A 22626-nucleotide genomic window follows, 5' to 3' on the forward strand; every position below is an offset into this window, starting at 1 on the left:
AAATTACTTTTTTTTCAGTGGTGGAAACCACTTTATACTTAATTTTATGTCAAAAACATACAGTGATTATTGAAGTTTAAATGATTTTTAGTTTTTTACACTTCAAACCTTAATATTGTCATTTACATTTCAGATTTGACTTGGAAATGAGCAAATATTCATCTACAGGCCTGATCTCTCGATCAACAGTAAAAGAAAAAGCTAAATTATTTGTGCACATCATCATAGCCAGCAAGTTTGTGCACCTAAACACTGTATAATAAAATGATCCCAATGTTTAATATGATCTCAGATGAGTAAAACGTAATTTTTTGGAATCCCACAACTGGCACGAGAGCCGCCACCATCTGTGATGCATTCACTTGCTGTTCACACGCTTTTTCCCAGCTCTCAACAGCTCATCAGACCTGTGTTGTTCCTTCATGTCACCTCTGTCTGTATGCAGAACGTTGGAGCGAGGAGGAGGAGAGTCTGATGTGTTTTGACTAAATCCTAGGAGGCAGAAAGGGTGATTGGGGGGTGTGCAAGCAGATGCCCAGCACTCTGAGACTGGGTGGGTGTATCGCATAATTGGATTTGTCAGACATGGGCTGTGTGGTGTGGAAAGTGACAGAACGAAACCTTTGATTAAGCTCGTCGCCCTCTCTTCACTATAATGCTTATGGGCAGAGCAGATATCCCAAATGCCATCACACAGAGTCAGTGCCCAGCTCATTTATACACTCATTCTCCTGAGGTTAAAACACACACACACACACACATACATATACACACTCCTCTAGAAAACACAAATATATGAAGAGATTCTATGTGTGGCGAACAGTTTGATTAAAAATAATAATGGAATATCATTCTGAGCCACATACAGTTGCCCCAAACAAATTTGGATGATAAAACCACACTTAAAATTTATGAATGCAATTGAATTTGATCAAATTAGACCTTAGACATTTTATATAATCTATTAGAACTTTTATCAGAATTAATTTCCCTTTTCTTTGTCATTTTTGCCCAAATAATTGTTTATCCTGTCTAAATTTTCCTACGTCTCTGACATATGGAATGTGAAATAGTGTGAGAATAATTTATTTTATTCTTGATCAATATATTCACTTTATGTAAAAACTTTGTTCTGCAAATAATATTTAATATTTTAAATATATATTATACACACACACGTATATATACACAGTACTGTGCAAAAGTCTTAGGCCATTACTATTTTCACCAACAAAAATATCAGTAGGAAATATCAGTTTACATTTCCAAACATTCCTTTTGCCGATAATTGTTATAATCCAGTGAGATTTTTGTTTGCACAAGGAGTATGACAACAGACAGTGCTCCATATATATTAGCTAACTATTTTGCGACAAAAATTGTTTAATATTAAATTGACTAATGTCGCAATACATTTAGACACTTTGTATTATACTGTAAATATATAAATACTTGTGTGTGTGGGTGTGTGTGTGTTTATGTAGTTGTTTATATATTTATAATAATCCGATGAAATTGTTTTATATATCCAAATACTTTTTGGAAGTGACAGTACTTGTGTACAACAAAGGAGTGAAAACCACTTCATCTTTTAGCAGCTTGATTAAAGCTTAGCTAAGTTAGATCTTAGCTAAGACCTTTATTTCCTCATCAAAATTGCATTATTAGTGCCAATATTCTGACAAATGCTGACTAATTAATGTCCTGTGCCCATGGAATGACAATGGCTGAACAAAAATTTGGCTTCAGAGATTGTCAAGCTGTAACAAAGCAGCGCAGCAGACAGCAGGACAGGTGGGGAAGTGTCCCCAACAATTAAACCACATTGGCCCTGTAATGTTTTCCTCTCTAAATTGCCCTTGATCTCGTGACTTTTTTTTTTTAAATGATGTTATGGACAGTGACTGCCAGCCATGCAGGGTTAATGCGGCCCATCTGTTCGAATCTGTGGAAAGCGGGCTAGTCTAATGGCAGGGGACACATACAATTGGCCAGTGCCCTGCCTTAATTGCCTTCAATAAAGAGCTCACCGTTGCACCTTGATGAGGGTATTTCACAGGAACGACATCTCTCTTGTGTGTCAGGACTGTTCTACTTCTCTACATTACCCTTGATTGTCAAAGTTAAATGCCTTTGTGTGTATATGTAGAGAGACTCATCCATAGAAGTAAACGACATCAGATGCACTGGAGGAGTTTGGTGCCTGTTTGACAAACAGCACATGAACATTTATATGGGCCTGGAGGCATTTGCATGAAGATGGAAATCAATACAGCTATGTTTAATGCTCAGTCTAGACTGGGGTGCATAATTCAATGTAGCTCTGCTCGTGTATAAATCAGACTCTCTGTAGCTCCTCTGGTAAATTAAAGACAGGGATAATGAAGGGAAAACCCGAGCTGTGCATACCGCTGACTCTAGGAGACAAAAGAGAAAAGAGAGATAAAGTTGTGGCCTGTGGATGGAGGGGATTTGAGGTGGAGGTAATTTGTGGGATGTGAGGTGAAGCCAATGCAAAAATCCCAACCTGATTAAACTGCATTTCTATACTTTCAACCGTGCATGATGTCTTTATGCATAGAAAAGCAAAGTTGTTCAAGTCTTCCTTTTTCTCACACTGCACTTTGGGCCATATTTTAATGATCTAAGCGCATGGTCTAAAGCTCACGGTGAAGGTGCACTCACAGTGTGTCTGAGTCCACTTTTGCTAGTTTAATGATGGGAAAACGGGCGGCACGCCCAGGTGCATGGTCTAAATGGGTTGTCACTATTCTCTTAATGAGTAATGGGTGTTTTTGGGCGTAACGTGCAATAAACCAATCAGAATGTCATCTCCCATTCCCTTTAAGAGGCAGTTGCGCTCGTGTCATGGCAGAATTGGCAAGCACAAAGACAAAACCACATCTCTAGAGATGAAATGGAGCTGATCATGTGTGAGCAAATAGGTAGCCTAATAATAAAATATGAATAAAATATGGCACTACCCTGACTAATATCTATATGCACTGCTGTTGTTTGCTGATAGGATGACAAAAAGGCTGGTCCATAAAGGTTGAACAATGCTAATCAATATCAAAATGATTTGGATGGCCAAACAAATCAAACAAAGTAGACTTTACTGTTCACACAATCCAAAGCTTCAGTTTAGATTCAGTTTCAACAGTGAACAAGCATCTAGGTAATAATATATAAGCAACATTTAATATCTGACAACCGTTTTAAGATATAAATTTTAAATGACCAACAGTAATACCCAGTAACTGCTCAACTTTTTTCCCCTGAAATTTAGCTGTTTGGACTTCTTCACATTCACAATATATAAGTTAATTGCTAGTTTTCTTTTTAATTAAAGAAACTGTATGTACAATATAATATGTCTTTTCTGGGAGTGTGTAAGTTTGGTGAGGGGGTAATTCTGCAAATTCTGCAAAAAAACACTTTTTTTATCCCCCATTACATGTTTATGCCCTTCTGCTTGTGTTCAGGTGTCTGATCACAAACAGGATTTCTTGATGGTACAAATAAGATGACAGTCTACACTGACAAGGAATTCGTTTTCTTGCCACTAAAAACTAACAACATTCTGGAGCACAAAGTTTTTGTATATAAATAGCTGCAGTGCATGATACATCATATGTGATGTGCGATTATCAGCACACCAGTCAAACTTGGAATGCTGACAATTTCTGCCACCCATCCTTTTATAAAATCAGTGTTGACTTCCAGTGTTGCGCAAGTTCTTTTTCTTCCAATTCTATTGGCTGAGATCACTTTACCATATTTGGTGCCTGTTTAGAAATGATAGAAATAATTAGAAAATCTCTGTTGTATATTCAGTCTGACTACATTCTAAAATATGCAAAGTTGTAAATTACAAATTATATTACTGAAGCTAAAATGGTAAAATAAAATGGTTATCTTTTTTTTCCTTTAAGCTACCATTATTAGCATAGCAAAAACTGGTCAAGAAAGCTTTTTTTATTACCTCAAACAAAATGAAACACTACGCTTTTGATCTTTTAGGTTTCTGCAAGCAATCTTGCATGCAGAATCACTTGGTGAACGTCCCTCAAGATGGTCTTTTTTATCAGTGCAGCATGATTGCATTTGTGTGTTAGAGCCATGTGATTGCCTAAAACGGTCACAGTTCTTCTCTAAAAGTGCAGTTTTCCTCAAATCAGTTCCGGCTACACTAGGCTTATGCGGTTATAAATTTACGGTGGGAGCACATTACTATTCACGCTTGTATTTCTCCTCAGTGCTGAACTCACCTCAGGATCCCGTCATTGATATTGATGCCTGCTTTGTGTGCTTCCCTCCCTGAGCTGTTTGTTTCTAAAGTCTCTTTATCTTCATCTGGCTCATCCACACACACACATGCTGTCTGTTCGTCTGACCGTCCTTTAGATACACGCCACCACCACAGCGTTCATCAGGGGCTGTAATGTGTGAGATATATTCTGAACTACAGGTGTGTGTGACTGTTAGACGTGGGAGTTATAAATGCTACAGTATGAGACTAAATGTTGATTTGATTACATTAGCATTTGAGAAGGGCATATTTGAAGCTCTGTAGTGGTTTACTAGCTTATATGCTCATTTCAGTGTTGAACTTATGTTTAATGCATACAGAAAGACCTAGCTACTTAGTTCAACCAGGACATTAATTATCTTCAGATAATTAACAGTGTTCAGCTGAGTTCTTTAACAGCAACCTTGTGGTCAGCATCTCAATCCGAGCCTAGTTGTCAGTGGCAAAGCATATAGTCTGAAGCAAAGATATAATTGGATAAAACAAGTCTCTTGCTGTTGTCCGTGGCAACCCGTCTTAAAAGTGAGCTGCATGTTGATTACTATAAACTTACTTTTACAGGGCTGGCCAAATATGACTGTAGTCACTCATTTGTTTTGATGATGTCTGTGGATATGTTTTTTTTTTTTTTTACTTCTTAAAGGGATAGTTCATCCAAAAAATATCTGTCATTTACTCACACTTGACATTAGCCATTTACTTTATGGAAACAAATACTATAGAAGTCAACTCTATAGTACCGGTCACTCTTTGATTACCCACATTCTTCAGAATATCTTCTTTTGTGTTCAACAGAAGAAAGTAACTCATACAGGTCTGGAACATCTTGAGGGTGAGTAAATGGTGACCGATTTTTTATTTTTGGGTGAACTATCCGTTTAAGTCCATCAGATAAGCTGCCTCAGATTGAATCGAACGTAATACATATGGATAAATTCAATTATGTGGGGCACAAACCCACCCCTTCAACTGGATCAAGCTGGGACTGCAGTGAAATTGATTGAAAAGAAATTGTATTCATTCATCTCATTATAATATGATCACCGCCTGAAATTCACTGCCTAGTCTTTCAGCGGCAGGCACTTGTGAGTTTGTGAACGCTGTGCACACTTCCTCTGAATCTCTTAAGACTGATGTGTAGTGCGCACAGTGGGACACTGTAATTTCAGAGGCCATGGAAACTTGTATTGTGATTCGCTCATAGCAAATCTATAAAATCTTTAAAAGGGAAAAGTCTTCTCTGGGTGGATTTACTTGAACATTCTTTTAAAGATTCTTCATGGTTCGGATGTGATTAAAGAAGTCTAGAAAACCAAAGCTGGGCAGATCGTCGAAAACAAAGCTGTGAGCATTAAGATTGGGGGTGTGAAATATACATTTTGAATTGATGGGTGGGGAAGACGTTGAAATGTTTTCACCACATTTTCCATGAATTTATAAACTTACATCCTGCTTTTGACTTTAAAACTATTTTACAGTACTTACAGTAACCTCTCCAAGTTTGTTGGGGTTCATGTCTTAAAATGGTTTCCACCTCAAAGTAGAATTGACTTATCGGTAAGCCCCTCCCCTCGAACGCAGATTCGCCAATGGCAGTTGAGTATCAGCTGCACGGGGTCTTGAACTCGGACATCTTTAGGTTTCAGCACCATAGAAAAATACTGGAAGATCCGAAACTTTCATCAGTTTGATGGTGTTTATGCTACAAAAATGGAAAAACAATGTGCCTGGGGTACTTGTAACACTGATTCCATGTATCCTGAGAGGATGGTCAATGGAATTTATTTTATTCCATTTCCTAAATTCAAACAAAACAGAGCAAAATGTCCCTAAACATTTAACCCCAATCCTGATGAAGATGAAAGCATTTATTTTCCTGGTTTGCTCAAGCAGAACATTAATGTCATTTAGTGCTTCAGCAAAGTGTCTCTGGCTAAAACTAGCCAACTTTAAAGTTAGTGAGTGCTAACGTACAAACCTAAATAGCTAACTGTTCTCACATCTTCTCCTGCTTGCATTGTGATCTGTAAACCCTCGCTTCCAAATTAATCATGTAACCCACCATATTTATTTTAAAATCTTTTATATATCCCTCCATGCCATATTTAAGTCCCACTTGAATGGTGCTTCTTCTGTGTCTAAAATGTATCAAAAACATCTTGGGACAAGGTTTTCACACTGACAGCTGTTATTGTAAGACAGTTAGCAACTCTGTTTGTTTGTCCGAGTTCACAACAGTAATTAAGGGGGGCAGGGCTTACCGATAGGTCAATTGTGATGGATAATATGCTGAAATATAAAGTCAAAATTAAGCAGTACAACCATTTTCAAAATTGATAATAATAAAAGCAGCAAATCAGCATATTAGAATGATGTCTAAAGGAAATTAATGGCTGACTGGAGTAATGGCTACTGAAAATTGGGAATTTTCGCAACATTGCTGATTGTACTTTTTTCATAAAACTTTAAACAACTTTGTTTTGCTGTGGTGCTAAGAAAAAAACAACAACTTTAAGAACAAGCAAGTTTCTTCCAACTGATTGCATCAGCCAAAGGCTGCAACAAGTGTGTAAGCGGTAAGATCTAATACTAATATAGCTAACATCCACCTACCTGCCTCTCAGCAAATCAGATGGACAAATAGTGACAGCTAATTAATATTCATAAGCCAAGCAGATAAGGTTATGATATATCTGCCCACTTTCAGATCATTCCTACACCCTCACTATTATGAACCATGTCTGAATATTGGTGGATTAAATCACATTTAAATTTAGCTGTTCTGGTTGGCACTCTAGTTCAGTTAATTAAAAAAGTATTTACAAAGTGTGTTTGAGTGGAAAATGATTAATGAATTCCATACTCTCCTCACTACTTTCTTGATACCACTATAGGTGTCACTTTATTTTTATTTTAACAAAACTTTTTTCTGCATTTCATCTATCATGTCCTTGACTGAAACACAGGCCTCTTTTCTCACATCCAATGATTACTTTTCTGTTTTGCTTTTTCTCTGAATGGTAACAGACATGTGGCTGTCCTTTCATCCTGTGCTGGTGATAAACTCTTATATGTTTGCAGACATCATTTCTCTTGTAGCGAGGTTTGCCTGGGAAGAAGAACACAGACGGTTGAATCTGGAGGAACATGGAGAGGGTGCTTCAAAGACTATAGTGTGTAGGCTTTTATTCTTGTTTTTTTTTCAGTGACTTTTGGAGACTATAATTGATCTCTGAGATGAAATTGGCAAATTTAAGAGGAACAAACGTAGAGAATACTCGCATCTATTCTCGACATCTCCACTCAGTCACCTCATACATTTTAAAGCTAATTTGTTTTAAAGATTGGACTGCGATTTTCACGTTTCCTTTTCCCTCCCGTCCCCTCACCTCATCCTCTTACATTTAGCCTGTAAGCTGAGAACATTTCGCCAGCTGTCATGGAAACTGGAACACTATGTAGTCTGCAACAAACACGTTTTGATTTACTTTTGATTTATTTTATTTCCTGCAGAATGGCATCTTAATTGCTGGGCCAAATGTCCTTGTATGTCTTTGCAATATCACTTAGATGTTCCATCTTTTTGCTTCTGAGAAATTCTTCAAAAGAAAATCAGGTTTGCGCAATAAAGCATACAGGCAGAAGGCATTTTGAAGAATGTGTTTTATTCAGGCAGTTAACTGAAGTGTATTATTGTTTCTGTAAAGACTTTGTACAGTGTATTCTCTCGCAAGGATCATGTATTTTTAGACGTGCATTTGAAGTACCTTTCACTCCCATGAATATACCATGCAATACAGCATGGTAATCATTTAAAACCATATCTATTTTCAAACCACTATTTTGCAATTTTTCAAATGGAATCTTTTTATTACTGACCCCAAACGTTTGAACAGTAGTGTAATTTGTAGGCTTGTCATTTTAGTGTGTTAATTTAATTAATTATTTATGGAAAAATAACACAATAAAAATATTTTAGGCATCTGTACCATACAGTATCATCTGTTTTTGCTCAATTTTGCCAATGAAAATATTACCTATAAAGCCTGCAGAACTGTTGTGCAACACAGCAGTGATCCATTTCTGAATGAATCTGAATTTGTTAGAACTGTAAATCTTTTGATTTATTTCCAGATTTAAAATTGATATTGAATCCCAGATTTTCAATGTGATCTCAGACCTTTGTACCCAACTTCAGTACATATCAAAGTACCATAGTCTTACCATCAGATACCATCACTGTACCATAGTAGCACAACGGCAGATTGTGCCTCTTACTGATGATTTAAGCCTGCCATTGAAAATCCTGTTTTCTCATTATTCTCTTTGGCTCAGTCAGACCATGGTATTTTTAAGACTGGCAATCACATTTTAATGCCGTGCCATTAATCCACTCCCAATTCTCACCTATGTCAGTGCTATGTGTCTTCAGTATGTTGGAAATAAACAGAAATAACATGACCCAAAAATTATCCTAGCATGCAATTACCATAATGGCATCAACGGTCTACTACAGCCAGTGTTGCGGGCTTTGAAAGAGCTGTGTTTTTCCTGATTGCAGACTCTTTGGAGAGCGACGGCCACCCACACAGGCCTTTGTTTCTGCAGCAGCACAGCAGGTCAAGGGGCTGACGGATGCTGACAGGTCTCTGGGGCTCAGGTGATTGCTGAATCTTACGGCCCTTTTCATCGCTGGTACAGAGTGCCTTTGCCGCTGACTCAGAATACTGGTGAGTCTGCTTGATATGTAGTTGATGGAAAGATTATAAACTTAGCTTTTACTCTTAGACTCACAAATATAGTCATATGCATTCAAAACACACTCCTCTGCTTTTTAAGTGGACTGGCTGGCTTGGATTTCATCCGTCAGTCTGTCAGTGTAATTGAGGCAACAGCCTTCAATCATCGTCTCAGAAATGACACAGCTCGTGCGGTCATAATTAAGGTGGTACTGATTTCCATGAATAATGTCTAATTCCGATTGCAGTTATGGGGGCTCATCTTTACCGTGTGGTTGCAAATAGCTTCATGTTAATTAGACCATGTGAGCCTAGCATAGGCAGAGGAGGAGTGTGTTTCTGCACTTTGATTGTCGGTTGGCTTGATTGTGGATGCTTTTGCTAAATTTAGTGCCGCTTTTTTTCTTTAAACAGCTACATGCAAAATTAGCATCACCACCTACACTTCACAGTGAAGCTCAGGTATTTTGTTCCAAGTGCAGAAGTTCCTCTCAGTAATGTTGGCAGGTATTAGTGTCTGTGTCATAGGCACTCAGAGACTAATTCTTGGGCTGAACTTAATTTAATTGTTAACATTAAACTTAAGTGTAACTCAGAGACCTTGTGTTGTGTACACAGAACTGAACCAAATCAAAGCACAATCACACACTAGCATGCTGGATGTTTATTTGGACAACATGAAATTAAGAAACAGCCCTGTGAAGTGTATAGTGTTATGTGCAGAGAATAAGCATAAGTTACAGTCAACATTTCAACTGCTGCTAAATTACAGTACTGAGATTAACATTAACTGAGATTAATAAATGCTGTATAGAAGTATTGTTCATTGTCAGTTCATGTTAACTAATGTAATTTACAAATAAAACATTATTGTAAAGTGTTGCTAATATATTATTAACGTTCAAACTGATTTGATAATTTTGCTGAATGAAACCGAAAGAGTCCGATAGAAATAGGCTAGAAATTTTCTGTGAACAGCAGAATTTTCTGTGAAATTTGCTCATAAAGGGGTAAAACTGTTGGATATTATTCTTAAGTGAGAACAGAGGTAGAGCAAAGCAGTTTAATTTACTGTTTTTCAGTAATGAAATGTTTCAAATATGCAGTAATGTGATTTAAAAACTGTGAAGACACTGTGAAACAGCATCAAGACAAGAACTGTGAAACAAAATTGAGACAAACACATAGTCAGTTAATGAATTAGAAAAGCTTATTTTGAAACAGATTACAAATGGAAACAGTGTAAAGAAAACAGAATGTTTCTACAACATTTGCACAATGGTACTTGTGGTACTAATGGTAATTACTTATTTAATGAACTTTTGAAGCTATTTACTATTGACTCAACAATGACCTGAATCATTAAGTAAATTAATCGAAATTACCCTTCATGCAGTTCCAAAGCAAACTCATAAAGTATTTGCATTTTATTATTTAAAGTGCAAAAAATCAAGAATTGTGTTGCATTACCTCATTTTAATTAAGTAAATTGAGCAGAAATCAAGTTTTGAAAGCATGCTCATAGAGGATTTTCATTTATTTGCAGTAGTTTCAGGTTGGATTGTCCCGCGGTCCTCTGTGCAGCAAGTGATTTGTCTATTACTGTAAGGGTCATCCAGTCAGACACCCAGAGGTCACCGATGACATCCAGGTTCCCAGGCAGTGATTGAATCAGTACTGAGGCACTCCAGCTCCCTAACCGCTCTCAGACACGTCTGGCCGTGGGCTCCACTCGTTTATGATGGATGAATGTTTATGGGCTAGTTTGGCTCTGGTATCTTAATGGATGTGCTCCTCTTGGGGTAGCAGGAGTGCTTTCTGTTGGACAAGTGGATGGATTTATCATCCGTCACGCTGGAGAGGCTGCAGCACGCTGCGTACCGTGCTCACGCTGCCCTGCTGTAACCCACTATGGTAGAAGATAGAAAGCAAGCTACTATTAGGTCTGTCAGAGACATTTATGTAAGAGCAGCACTGTAATGCCATTACAAATGTCAAGAAATTCAAAGGATACAGCCAGAAAAGCTGCTCTGATTTCTTAAATGAAAGTTTAATGGGTGGTCCGACAGGGAGGGGCGTGTTTGACTCATGTCCCGATGGCAGACCCCCTTCAGGAGTACATTCTGCCACACGTCAGTCGCGTTATGTTTTTGCGTCCTCAGCTGCTTGCGTGCAGGGACATCTGTTCCACCGATGCTTCAAGGTGCCTCCGACATTCCCCAAAGGCCTGAAATGGAGAACCCGGCACTCTGGAAACAAATGAGTTCTTGGATCCATGTTGTCCCCGCTGACCCTCCTGTCACTGTAACTGACGTTTGCCTGGGAAATATAGTACCGCTTGCACAAGACACAGTCATATCACAATGGGATGAAAATAGAACAAGCCGTTTGAGATGTGGTTACTGTGCAACACAAGCTCTGATCGTTTTGACATGTTTTGTCACTCACAATGGTTTTGTCATCAAACAGTCTTGGGTGAAATGACATACATTATGGTGAGAAATAGTTCACCCAAAAATGAAAATCTGATATTGTTTACTCACCCTCATGCCATTCCAAACCTTTATGACTTACACTGCTTTCTTCCGTGGAGCATAAATTATTTTGAAAATTGCTGTTCTTTTAAACTTTCTACTTTCAAAGAAAAGAAAAACAAAAATGTATCACTGTTTCCACAAAAATATTAAGCAGCACAACTGTTCCAACACTGATAATATTAAGAAATGTTTCTTGAGCACCAAATCAGCATATTAGAATGATTTCTGAAGAATCATGTGACACTCAATACTGGAGTAATGAAGCTGAAAATTCAGCTTTTTCATCACAGGAATAAATTGCATTTTATAATATAATAAAATAGAAAGCAGATATTTTAAATTGTAAAAATATTTCACAATATTACTGTTTTACTGTATTTTTGATCAAATAAATGCAGCCTTGGTGAGTATAACAGACTTTTTTTCAAAAACATAAAGTACCCAAATATTTAAACCATAGTGATCAATGACTTTCATCATATAACAAAAAAATAGGTTTATTATAGTTAACTAAAACTGAAACTAAAACCATAAAAAAGAGTTTTGTTACTTACAATAAAATAAACACAACTAAAATAAAATACAATAACTTAAAATATGTTCTTTTTTATATTTTCACTATTTCCCAAGGCAACATATCTCATTTTGATTTAGCCTAACTTGATGTAGTAAAATAACCAAAACAAAAACTGAAATAAAATGTATAAAAAATATATACACATAATAACCCCCCCCCCCCCCAAAAAAAAAAAAACAATTATTATAACTTTAACCAAATTGAAAATTAAAACTAAATATAACAATAACTAATTTAAAATCAATTTAAAATATAATAGCACCTCAATGATACCAATAATACTGAAACAAATTTCAAACATTTTCCACAATATTTTCTAAAGAAAGTCATTTGTAACGATATGAGGATGTGTAAACAATAACTGAATTAAAATTTTTGGCTGTGCTATCTCTTTTAAATGTCCACCGATGCTTATCTAGCCACAGTGAGGCTGTTGATGTGCTGAGATATGGATTTCTCCCAAAAAAAGAGTGTTTTATTTCACACTCTCTCAGGCAGTACGAGTGCCGTGTCGACGCGGTCCCACTGCATCAATTAAAAATGTGTTGCTTGAGGTTAGGCTGGATATGAGCAAGCACTTATTAATACTAGCCGCATAAAACTTGCACTCTTTGTAATTAATGTTGACCCTGGCTGCCTTATATATACCATTCTCAAGAAGTTGCTGTTTTGTGCAAAGACTCTCTGTGGTAAACTTTCACCTTACGCTTGTTTTACATTTATGCATTTAGCAGCCGCTTTTATCCAAAGTGACTTACAGTGCATTCAGGCTAACATTTTTTGACCTAACATGTGTTCCCTGGGAATTGAACCCACAACCTTTTGCACTGCTAATGCAATGCTCTACCACTGAGCCACAGGAACACACTCGTGCTTATATGTTCAGAGATGAATTGATTTTAACATGTAATGAAGTGGGGGAAAAACCCAGGGAGGAAACGGGAGCTGTTTGCTGCTCTGCATGAAGGTCATGAATGACAGTGGCATCATTGAGCTATACATATGCATATTAACATGTGAATGATCATTTCAGGAGAGAAGAGCGCTGGTGCAGTGCTTTGTGAAGAATGACATTAAGGGCTTGATTTATTGTACGTGAACGAGCCTCACAGCAGCTGTTAGTCAATGGAGAATTCATAATGATGCCCTGCACTTCATCACTGCTTTAACTGAATGAGAGGATGGCTGGAACTAAAAAGATCCGCTTTCTGTTTCATCTAGAGAGCTGTACATTGGCCAGTTGTGCATGCTTTACATGATGGAGAGCTTCTTTAGACATTCATTTAATTATTTATGATTTGTGATTTTTTTTAATCAACATGAAATCAAAATTGTTTATCTGTATTTATTAATGCATGTGGCTTTTACATGATTTATTGTTCCGAGTGAAAAATGGGAAAGAAGTACGAGGTGAGCAAAATCTTTACTCATTTTGCGTGCTCCCTGAGAACATCATCCTCACAGCTGCTCTTTCATCCCAGATTCATGTTTTTCCCTCTGCACTCATTCTTCTTCAGGAACAGACAGATGATCATGGAGGCCTCACTGTTCTGTCTTGGGATCAGCACAGTGGTGTGTGTGATTGATACCCGGGGCAGAATCCCAAGTGAGGGTGAGTTATTTTACACACACCTACACACTCCTTCACACTGAGATATCTACTCGCTCATACACAAAGAAATGTGCGCAAATGCATCGATCAAACATTTTGATGTCAGTGTACACATGTATATACAGTATGCCCATAAGCTCTTATAGGGACATAACTATAAAGCAAGCAATATTTACTCATATATTCTTGTTACTTTAAGTGTCGGATTGCAGAAGACAGGAAGATCAGGAGACGTAAATAAGCATGCAGACTGGATATTAATTCAGTTTGTGGGAGATGTTTGAGTGAACAAGTGAAGGGAAAGAGAGTGCTTAACGTGATTTACACAAGTAGGACATTCTTGTTGGTCCTGATACAACATTTGTATCAACCAATCCAATTTTCAAGATAAGATTACAGTTATGGATAGGGTTAAGGTCACATCTGATGTCTACTTCATTCTATCAACCACTTACAGTTTATCTGATTTTTGGGGGTGGTTCAGGCTTAAATGCATAGTTCACCCCAAAATATAAATTTTGTCATCATTTACTCACCCTCAAGTTGTTCCAAACCTGTTTGAGTTTTTTTACTTCTTTTATTGTACATAAACAAAGATATTTTGAAGAATATTTATTACCAAACACTTGAGCCATTGACTTCCATAGTATTTCATAAATGATGACAGAATTTTCATTTTTGGGTGAACTATACATTTAAGGTGTAGTCACAGATTTCTGTTCAAAGTGAATGACGTGATGTGTCACCAAGTATGGTGTCCCATACTTGGAATTTGTTCTCTGCCATTTAACCCATCCGAGTGCAAACACACATAGCAGTGAGTAGTGCAAACACACACACACACACACACACCGTGGACACACACCCAGAGTAGTGGCCAGCCATTTTTGATCCAGGATCATGTTCTACTTTAAAACACATAATGCGGTAGAGAGTTTAAGGATATAAAATAGTAAAAACTGTAGGTTTGTGTAAAGATGTTCTGTACGTCCACCACAGAGACTTGGGTCAGCATTGTTTTACCTGCACTCTTTGTTTGGCTCTGTGTGATCCAGTGGCCCACTAATTAAACTGACATTGGCTTCAGTCTCTTGCCCAAGGGCCGTCATGGCAGTTGATAAGGCCTTATGGGGGAGGGTGTTGTGATATGTGGTGTCCATGGTCCTCTTGCCAGCATCGGATGTGCAGAGATCAGAGTGTGAGCGTCTGCAATTCCTGTTCCCAGAACAGAAGGGTTCACCAGGCTCTACTGCCCCAGTAGTACTGAGATAACAGCAGACAGATGCACCCCAATGCGCCTGACACTGTTGATAATGAACACGCACACGCTGGCCTAACACTGTGCAAGCAACAAGCAATTTGTCTGAGGACAGTGAACGTGAAACTGCTACACAATATGACACAGTTAAAGCTGGGGTTTGGTGTTCTCTCTTGGTGGTTATGGTGTAGGAATCACAGTCTAGAGAAGGGGGACCCCCCTTTTTAAAAAAATCTGTCCGAGGGGTGGGGGGTGGTGGGGGATTATAAATCACATAAAAGGGAGGGGGTCCCCCTCAATAGAAATTGCTTTCCCCTCTACACAGTCCCCTTTCTATTTATTTTGAGTTTTTAAAAAATTAGCAAATGTTAATATTTGCATGTAAAGCTGGTACCGTTACATTTAGTTGACTATATCTTTGCAATTTAACATGATTTTTTCTTGCAGGATTTCACACAAATTATTTTATGGTAGAACGGGGGTGTCTAACACGGCTTCTGAGGGCTACCATTCTGCAGTGTTTAGCTCCAACCCTGATCAAACACATCTGAAAAATCTAAGCTAAGTCTTCAGGATTAAATAAAACATTAAATGTTGTTACATAAATTTACATTACATGATTGAGTAACACTTTATAATAACTGCACACTATTAATCATTAATTAAGCATTGGTAAACAGATAATTAATCATTTATAAAGCATTAATAGACATTAATAAGCAGTTTATAAATACAGATATAAATGCTTTATTCTTGATTTAAAAGCATATCTATAATGTGTTTAATAATTTTATTGTCATACTTTATTCATGATCAATTTATCATTTCTCAATGAAGTATAGCATTATTTACAAACCAGTTATTTAGGAGTTGCCAGTGATTCATAAGATCACAGGAAATTGTAAGTAAATGTAGTAAATTCAGGTAGTTATAAAGCATTTAGTAGTGGACAGTTAACTATTTATGTGAGCTCATCTAAAGTGAGGACTAGTTATGCCTTGTAAAGCATTTATAAAGGATATTTAAAGTCTCAATTATCTTCTAAACAGGAAAAGGAAACAAACACAACACAGTGATACAGAACATAGAAATATTAACAGCCTTTAAATCTCATTTGTAAAAGCTTTACAAGGCATAAATAGTCCTCACTTTAGATGAGCTCACATAAATAGTTAACTAACAACTACATATGTTTTACAACTACCTGAATTAACCCTGAATTACAGTAGAAATAGATGCTAATAAACCATTTATTAACACTCTAAGTAACTATTACTATATGTCTGAATAATAAGATGTATGAATGCACATTTAATTAGTTTATTAATCATTTACTTACAATTTTTAAGTGATCTTATGAACCACTGAAAACTCCTTAATAACTGGTGTGTAAATAATGCTATACTTAATTTAGAAATGATAAATTGATCATTAATAAAGTATGAAAAAACAATTATTAAATACATTATAGATATGCTTTTAAATCAAGTATAAAGCATTTATATCTGTATTTATAAACTGCCTTATTAATGTCTATTAATGCTTTATAAATTATGAATTAACTCCTCACCAAAACATAACAAAATATTAAAAGCAATCACTTAATACAAAATGTAAACCATGATGGATTAGATATGGAGCTAAACCCTGCAGGACAGTGGACCTCAAGGGGTGGAATTGCCCCTTGAGACAGTTCAGCAATGTAGAAATACAAGAAATGTCTATGCCTCAGTTTTAGGACACTTAGACATGTCATACATGCAGCATACTTTGAATATTACATATTTGTTTTCATCAAATAAATCATAGAATCATAGGCTTTTTTTTATACCCTAATAGGACCATTTATCCTGGAAGATACAACTCATAAAATCCTAAATATAACAAATATTTCAGAAATTCCTTTGAATATGTTTTACTTAAGTCCGGATGAAATAAAAAGGAAAGTTTTTTTTTTTTTTTTTTTGTCGATCATTTTCCAATCTTGCCTTTTTAGGCTTAACTAATTCTATTTCAGCCAGTTGCCAAGGCACCATTTCTCATTTTATTTTAGTTTAACTTGAGGTACATAAATAAATAAAAAGAAGAAAAGAAGAAGAAGTACACAGACATTAAAAAATAATAATAAAATTACTAACAAAAAATTACTCAAATTTTAACTAAAATGCAAATGGAAAATATATATATCTATAAAAAAAAACAATTTAAATTATTAACAAAAACTATAATTGTATATTAATGATACTAAAATAACACTGACTGAAGTTGAAAGTGACATGAATTACCAATTTGAACCCATTTTCTTTTGTAATATTCAGTGAGAAAAAATAGGGTGGAAAATTTGATGTAGTACTTAAATCGATAGTTGATTCCTTGATAAATGCAAAATAATAATAATAATAATAATAATAATATTTAAAACTGCCTTTTTAAATTTATTTAAAATGCATTATTATATAGAATTTAACCATTGCTTTTCTTTATCCTGTTGTTAAATGTATTTCTTTATCTATAATAACTTCATAATTTTTCCATTGAGAATTATTGATTAGACCATGAAAAGTAGCTACAAGTATCTAATATTTGACTGTTTGTAGCATCCTAAGTGATGTCAGCAGAAAAGGAAAGTCATTTCAGAGGAAGAGCAGGTTCAAACAGTATTGAATCAATCAATCACTGTAAGACTAGGAACAAGTTTTAAGGAAAGTAAATACGGTTAGTTGCCATTTTATGTTGACTTTTATGTTGATTTATATACTGCAGATTATGGACCAATGAGGGCGGGGGTTCCAACCAATACTAAAATAAAATGTCATGGCTGGTTAGGACACAGTTAGAACTCAGATTTAACTGGAAGCAAATCACCTGTTTTATCATGCCATGTCTGGTGTAAGAAGAACAGCTCCCGTACCAGCTATGCTTACATTTCACTCATAGTGAGATCAAAACAACATTAAGGTTTTCAAAAGAGCATGTTCGGGTTGTCGCGCACACACATACACTCCCACACACACGTTCAGTCAGCATCAAACCAGTCAGACGAGGCCAGGAGGAAGCGACTGATGAGAGGACACCCGCTGTCTTCTGCTCTCGTGTGAAAAAGCTGTCAGGTTGCATTTGTAAGATGTCAATTAAAACAGACTCCATGAATATCAGCCACCACTGCTGTTGTTCTAGCACTTTGGCCTCCATAGAAAAACACTACAGAGGACCAGCCAAATGTTTTGCCGCTGCCAATCAATAGATCCCCCTCCAGAGCAGTAAAGGTCACTTCAGGATGAAGAAGATAAAACCCTGCTCCCCCATTCTGTACAACAGTGGCATGTGTTGGGCTTCTGAAATGAGAAGGCAAAGCGTGGAAGTACATTGCCATTAGGGATACACTGATATTTCAGGGATAATTCACCCAAAAATTAAAATTCTGTCATTAATTGCTCACCGTCATGTTGTTACAAACCTGTTTGAGTTTCTTTCTTCTGTTGAGCGCAAAATAAGATATTTTGAATAATGCTGGTAACCAAATAGTTGCCACTGACTTCCATAGTGATTTTTCTCCCCCATATTTTGGAAGTCAATGGCTACCATCCACGGTTACCGTCAATTTTCATACTATCTCTTTAAAGTTGAGATATAACTGAAGTAACAACAGGTCTTTACTTCCATGTCTTCATATATATCTGAGTGATATGGATTAGCAAAATGGAAAAAAAAAAGTAGGGCAGGGACTTCCCCATAGGCTCTGGCTGTCGGTTGTTGATTAGTTGGAGGCAGATCAGAATGCTGCCAATTGTAAGAAAGGAGAGGGTTTGAAGGGGAATAAATAAAAGTCTGCCATACTGCACGTCATCACATAGAAGTCTGTCATTTTACTGGGGGATTGATATTTTAATTAAAAATTGCAAGGTCAAAATAGAAAAAAAGTAACCTTTGCTTGTATGAATTGTTCACAATCAGATCAATAACATGCATTTAGAAAATAGATATAGTGGATTCCACATCAATCAGTCTTTTATTATTTATTGTTATTAATATTCAGTTAGTAATTTTTCATTTCATATTCAGTATTTAAAATGACATGATTAATATCAGTAATGGATTTAATGGCTGATAACCAAATTGGCAGATATAATGGCAGCATAATTTTATACTATTTTTAGAAGAAACGAGATAATTATTATATTTAATAAATAATTAACTTAGAATCATTTATAAAAACAAATATAGTAATAATAATTATAATAAAACAATTTTAAAAAATGTGCAATTACTATCAACATTTTGAATTTACCAGTTTCAATTCCATCACATTTAAAATTATATGGTGAAAATTATTATGGTGAAAATGACATTTTTAATGTTTTTCTTTTTTTTGGAATAGAATTTCAAGTATTTGTTTGGATTTTTTTACATTTATTACTGAATATTAGTGAATTTAACATCAAAACATTATGATTGAAATTAAGTCATATTTTCAAAAAAGATTTGTATATTTTTAATAAAATAACTTAATTTTGAATGAGCATGTAATGCCAGAAATTGTCATCTAGATGTAAAAAATTTGTGAAAATAGGTGGATATTTAAATAATTAAATATGCAATATTAGTTAATATATTCTGTATATAATATGTACCTATACTGATAATTTAAAAAATGCTAATATTTGGCAATAACAAATATGATACAAAAATGTTGTGCATTTCTAGTTTCTGTTGGCTTTTATTTTGATGTGAATTTATAACAAAGCATCAAAAAATCCCTCCATGTGCACCTCTGCTCGAACTAGGGCGGAAAACTGCAAACACAGGATTTTCGTCCTACTTTTCAACATTCCTTCACCTTCCCTCCACTAATACATGATAGATGAGCTGTGGGTTGATCTGCTAATTAGCTTCTATGTGTCTCCGGTAGCCGGTTGGTGGAGGACGTTGGGACACTGGCTTTTGTTGTTTCTTGCCAGGGTCCCAGATGGGAGGCGGTAATTTTACGCCCCATATCCATTAGTGATATGCCACGCGAATGACAGAAGTCAAACTCAGTTAGATGATACCAAGTTGTCAACATGAGAGTTTGACTGCAGCCTGAGGCAATCCGATCCCTGACTGACCTCCCCCTGTTTACTCTACAAGGCCAGGAAGAGTGTGTGTGTGTGTGTGTGTGTGTGTGTGTGTGTGTGTGTGTGTGTGTGTGTGTGTGTGTGTGTGTGTGTGTGTGTGTGTGTGTGTGTGTGTGTGTGTGTGTGTGTGTGTGTGTGTGTGTCATGTTTAATGTGAGGCTGAGCATTGAATTCACATAGATACTACAACCCCAACGGCCTCTGATGTGGTCTGACTAGAATGTTTAATTCTGAACCCTCAGGTGTGAATGTTGTTGAATGTGAATGATATTGCATCACATACAAACAAGAAAGCTAAAACATATCACTGGCTATCTGCGACCAAGATTACTTTAAGTGCATGAAAAAGGCGGTGCTCAAGTCCCTAAATTCATTATATTGATAACCTGAAGCCATTTATGTCCCTCATGAGCTATGTTTTGTAATCTCGCAAAACTCTCATGCCTCAGAAAGTTCCCCTGTGTGAAAGCTCTTGTTCAATAGAGCTAATTCATACATTTAAAATCACTGATAAAATGAAAAGTAATTTCTAGGGTGTTTTTTTATTCCTCATTCGCTCAATTCCAAACTCATTGAGATGCTCTTGAGCTCTCACTGTTTGTCTCGCTGGGTTTGGAAGTGTTGAATAGAAGCTGTTAGAGGCAGGAGACGCCATCTCCCATTGCATGTCTGCTTTGAGTATATATGCTACTGTAATATCTAAAGATAGTGGGGCTCCATGGAAACTCGCATGATAGTCTTTGCTTCTGAAGTTGTGGATTTTAATGGCATTTCTTACCAGTCTTTGATGGAAATGACAGTGGTGGAATTTACATTTAAACATTTAGGGGAAAAAAATATTATATACTAAGGATTATTTTGCTTGCATTTTATATATCCTAAATATGCAATATTAAATAACATTTTCACAGTTTTCAAATTTGACAGAATTACAGGACAAGTATGCAATCTATATAAAATGAGTCTTAATTATGACCAACTTTGATGGCAAAGTTTTTGATTGGTAATTTCCTACCACTTAATGTTTCGAGTCTTTTAACAATTCAGCACTTTCTTCTTGTTACTCAATTCCAGGACGTAACCAAGGGCTCTTGCTAAATCGGTTTTAATCAGATATTTGAAACAACAGCTGATTGAATTACATCGTAAATTAATTTAAGTTACTGATGAGCTCATAAAATCCATCTGCTTTAATCAAACTGATTTAAAGCATGGAAAGGATTGGAACGACGATAGTGCCTTAATTCATGGCTGTATTTCATGCTCTGGACTAAGCTAACCCAACCATCTCTGGCTGCAATTCGGCACACTAAAATATCCTTTATGTATACTTTAATGTGGTATATTTGGACTTAATCACAACATTAGCATGTCACTTTAATATGACATAGGTGTCATCAAAGCATTATATTCACACTGTCTCCATGAGGCACAGCTAATAAGGTGATATTTCTCATTTTAATCCCACTTTTAAAGGCCTCCAGCATCACATGGGAGGGAGTCTGTTGTGAGATGGGCTGTCAGCTCGCAAGAAAGGTGTCTGGGCTGAGAAGAAGAATTTTTTGCATTCTTCACAGACTTCTTTCTGTGTTTGTATGGGGAAAATGAGATTGCTTGCTAGGGTGATGAGACTCCAAATGGCTGTCATTTCTCCTGGAATCCGATGAAAGTGGACGCGTTGCCTGCAGAGTAGCCCAGGGTAACGATCAGCACTCACAATTTTCCTCTTGTCCTCTCTGCTGTTATTGTATGACTCTCTGGAGGGCCTCTCATCTTATCTGCAGCTCCGACAGCAGGGCCGTACAGGGAGGCAAAGCCATCTTCTATAGCTCCTCATCTGGGCTGAGTGATGGAGCGCCGGGCGGTGAGGAGGTTAGCACAGATGCTGCAGTAGATCATCCACTAGACTTTACAGTTCAGCACTCAGGCCTATACATCAGCATGTGTGTGTGTGTGTGTGAGTATGTGGGTGGATGATGTATCTGTTTTCATGTGCATGTGCTGTAATTGAGGTCACACATGTTTATAGTCACATTTTATAATAACTCATGTTCTGAGCATCTAATTTGCTTCTGTTTGTCTCAGTCTCATGCCTTTCGTCTTGTCCATGAGTTCTCCTCCACACATTCTTTAATATTTGCCTGCTGTCTCCTATGAAATGCACCATGGTAACCATGGCAATGCTGCACCTGAGCAAGAAATAGCCACTCCAAACCCACTGAAAGCAAATTCTAGCCTTGTAGCCACGTGCTGATGTCTGTTAACAACTCGTAATATAGGGTAGCTGTCCATCTCATTTCAGAAGTCAGAAAAAGCTTTATTGCCAATTACGTTTACACACACAAGAAATTTGTCTTGGGGACAGGAGCTTCCAGTGCAGAAGAAAGTACAGACATAGTGCTAGTGCAGACATACATAGGAATTACACAGTAGAGAAGAAATATAACACTAATATAAGAAAAACAGGAAAATAAAAA

This window comes from Cyprinus carpio, chromosome A3, assembly GCF_018340385.1.
Source record: "Cyprinus carpio isolate SPL01 chromosome A3, ASM1834038v1, whole genome shotgun sequence".
In the NCBI taxonomy this organism is placed as follows: Eukaryota; Metazoa; Chordata; class Actinopteri; order Cypriniformes; family Cyprinidae; genus Cyprinus; species Cyprinus carpio.